The sequence below is a fragment of the Tupaia chinensis genome, unplaced genomic scaffold, assembly GCF_000334495.1.
Source record: "Tupaia chinensis unplaced genomic scaffold, TupChi_1.0 Scaffold143617_1, whole genome shotgun sequence".
Lineage (NCBI taxonomy): Eukaryota > Metazoa > Chordata > Mammalia > Scandentia > Tupaiidae > Tupaia > Tupaia belangeri.
The window spans coordinates 75765-79718 of NW_006203465.1; the positions used below are offsets into that span (position 1 = coordinate 75765).

At 37.9% G+C, this 3954-nt stretch overlaps 1 pseudogene; it reads right to left on the minus strand.

The window, feature by feature from the left end:
* Positions 1-569: 569 nt before the first annotated feature.
* On the minus strand, positions 570-1402 carry LOC102497379 (ribonuclease P protein subunit p29 pseudogene; annotated as a pseudogene).
* Between the last annotated feature and the right edge of the window lie 2552 nt (positions 1403-3954).

Below are 3954 nucleotides of genomic sequence, written 5' to 3' on the forward strand. Positions count from 1 at the left end.
AGTTGTCTGAAAAACATGAGAGGTGGGGGTATGCCTGCATGCTCAATAATTCCAAGAGCAGAATGGAGGAGAAGGAATAATGGCATGACCTTATCCCCAGGAAATAAATTCTCTCTCTCTCTTTCTCTCCTCTCTCTCTCTCTCTCTCGCTCAATCTCTCTCATTCTGGTGATTGCACACACCCTAGAGCAAAAAAAAAAAGTGAAAATAAAACATAAGAACCAATTCAGAAAAAACAGAGTTCTGATTACATAAAAATCTTTAGTCTACCATGCTTTAATTTTTTCCCCTTTCAAGCTGCCTAAACAGCAAGAACAGTTACTTTATTTGCAGCCTGTTTATGCTTATATGTGTATATTATTATTACATAGACAACTGATTCATCATAGAACATTCAGTAAACATCAAGAAGTATGAAAAAGGACCTCAAGATTCTGCTAGTTAAGTCCACCAGTGTTAACCCTGGCATGTTTCTACCAGTATTTTCTCTCCATGGGAGTAATAAACATTAAAATCACTTATAAATACACATTCCTCTGTTCCCAAATCCTCACTCAGCACACTGCATCATCCCATATTATTAATGTCCTTAACTCCGATTTCCATTGGCTGGAGGGCAGCTATAACTGAACTTGGCTGAACCAGCTCTTTACTAAAAGGTGGGAATTCAGGAGGTTTCCAATTTTTAGTTGTCATAAACCATCGCCTTAGGTAGGAAAGAATTCAGAGGTCGATTGTGCCCTTTGCTTTAAACTTCTTTGGAGACCGCTCACTTGACCGAAGCTGGAATTTGCTCCCATAAATATAGGATACAAAGTCATCGATTTCCACAGTTAACACACAATTTAGCTTGGGGATAACTTTCAGGCGGTCTTCTTTGGTGATAATTTTGAAAACATGCTTGGTTTCCTGTAGAAGAATTTCTGTCACACTCACATACGAGGGGCATTTGGATTTTGTGCCTGAAATAATAGCACCATGAAGATCTGCCTTTAACAACTTGGCTCGAATCATCTGTGACTGCATGTCGGGCTTGAGACCATTGCACAGGTCCCGGATGTACTGCTTCCAAAGTTCAAGCAGCAGGAGAAAAAGACTATCTCTGTTGCTCTGCCTTAATGTCAAAGAGCCGCAGTTCCCTCCTCTGCCTGGCAGAGAGGCCTCTGGATTTCTTTTTCTTCTCCTTTCTCCTCCAGCGAGTGAAGTACTCTAGAATAACGGCCTTGAGCTGCAGCTGGTCCTCCACGGCTTGCTGGCTCATGCGGGGCACGCTGCGCTTCAGGAAGGCCTTCACGAAGGCCTCGGCCTGCGTGACTCCTGCATGCTGAACATCAAACTCTTTTGCTTCTTTCTGAGAAAAAGCACAATAGACACCACACTCTTCATCTTTGGACCACTTCATGTGCGCCCTGACGTCTCCTTCAGGCGTAGCTCACTCTTTCTCCACTTTGTTCAGCAACTCTCTGTCACCAGAGCCTCTCTCATCAGTTTCCTTGTGCCAGAAGCCAAGGGGTGAGTGCCACCAACCAACAGACAAGCTTTTACTTGCTACTGGAGGACGAGATGTTCAGAGCTCCTACCATGCTTTATTAACAGTTCAGGTGAACAGTAGATGGTGAAGCATTAAGTCATCGAACTCCCACTTCACTGATTGCAGTTTGAACTTGATGTCTTCAAAATTATGCTGGGAATATGTAAGTGTGGCCCCAAAATCCCCAAAAGGAAATGAAGGAGAAGGGATTGCAGCATAACCATACACCTTCTTGAGGGATGATTTCTCAATTTTCCTTTCATTTTCTCTCTCTCTCTCTCAGGTACACTCACTATGACAACAACCTTTCAAAAAAGAAAAGAAAAAACACTTTGAATGTTTAAATTAAGGCTGAGATGTAAGAAATTAACACCAGAATAATTACACAGAGAATAGAGAAACAATTAAAGACTATATAATACTAATTTGATAACCAAAACATGAGCTATTTTTTATTATTATTTTTAAAATTTCATTTTCTTTTATACATTCAATCACATTATTATTTGGCATACAGAATGGATATTTCAACAGGTGAGCATTTCTCCCTAGTACAGTTGATAAAACTACAAAATATCTTCCACAGATATATTTCTTTGCCTCCCTATTTTTCTTCTAAATGTCCTTCCTCAGGCCCTCCTCTTTCACACACACTATATCTGGTATTTACAACTGTATACTGTGTTTCTATATCCTTTAGTCAATTAGATTCAGTCATGAGCTATTTTTAAAACTCAAAGCATACTTTTAGAAAATATTCTTTTAAAAGCTGAGAATTTCTAAGAGAAAAATGAACAATAATGACCAATTAACTACAGAGAAAAATTGTTTTAACAAGTTTGTAAAACAACTTGATTCTGGGACCAGCAGTTAGCGCAATGGCTATGTCGCTGGACTCCCACATGGTCAACCTCAGTTCGTGTCCCAGACCCGGTGGCTTAAAACTCATGCTGGGCACATGTGCGTGTGTGCCCAAGATCCTGAGAGAAGAATGGAGGAGAAGGGATTGCAGTGTGGCCATCGCACCTGGGGGGTGATTTCTCACTTTCTGTCTCTCTGTCACTCTCTGTCTGTCTGGTGAGTGTATGTGCCCTATAGCAAAAACCTCTCAAAAAAATAAAAATAAAATAAAATAAACCAACTTGATGCTGCCAGTAATTGACTAGAAGATTTGAATCAAATGTTCAATTTTGGACAAAAACATATTTAACAACAGTTTTTTTTCTTCAGAATTAACATTGTAGTGTATAAAATATAGAAAAAGCCACCTAAATGTACCTGAAATATGCCAAGTAGTTGAAAAACTGGCAAACCAGATACTACTTATACTTCCTTTATTTCTTTAAAGAATTATTCATTTAATATTATTTATCATTATTATTTTGTTTTTCATTTGCAACAGGCTTGTGTGCTCACCAGACACATAGAGGAGTGGGGAGAAAGTGAGAAATCAAGCCACCAGGAATAGGACTTGAAATGTGGTTGATCATGTGTGAGTCCAGAGCTTTAAACACCTTGCCACCTGCTGGCCCTGCCAGGTGCTATTTAAATGTTCTAGAATATAGAAAAAATAAGAAATGCTTAAATCATGGTTTCTGGAACTAAATAGAAACAAGGTGACATGTGGGATATACCCAATTCTAGAAGGGTTATGAAGGTAAGTATACGCATGGTGACTGTAACTCATGATTGAGTACTATTTATTCTAATACTGCCAAAAGACTATAATACTAATGTTCTCATCACAGAAAATGTGAAATATTTCAGGTAATATATGTTGTAACGGCCTTAGTTCAATTGTTGATGTTATATTTAAAAATCTTAAAACTACTTTGTATTTTATAAATATACATATCTGTAATTTGTCTATATATAAATCTTTTAATAGTATGCATATAGTGAATGTGTGCATTTTAGTCTTATTCTTTTTAAAATTAATTTTAAAAATTATTATTCATACATTAAAACACTATACATCATTTAGATTGTGAAGACTAATTTACCAGCATGTTGTACACCTCAGTCCAGCCCAGTTGAGACTATTGTACACATCCTCATCAACACATAAAAAAACTTTATCTGTATCCCAGAAGTGCCTTACCTCTCCTTTTTCCCCCTAATTTTCTTTTCTATGTTCTTCCCCTCCCACACTCTCTTTCCACTTGTCTCCAGTGTCCATTACAAATTTTAATGCTTTTATGTTCTCCAGTCTTTCAGTCTCTATCATGGAGTGCAGACAGTCAGATATGTTAAGTGAAGACATACAATGCCTCTCTTGCATAGCTTGACTTGCTTCACTCAGCAACAAATCTTCCATATTCATCCACTTTCTTTCAAATTCCAGGGTCTTGCTGTTTTTTATGGCTGAATAGTTTTCCATGGAATATATGCACCATAATTTTCAATCCATTTATCTGTTTGTG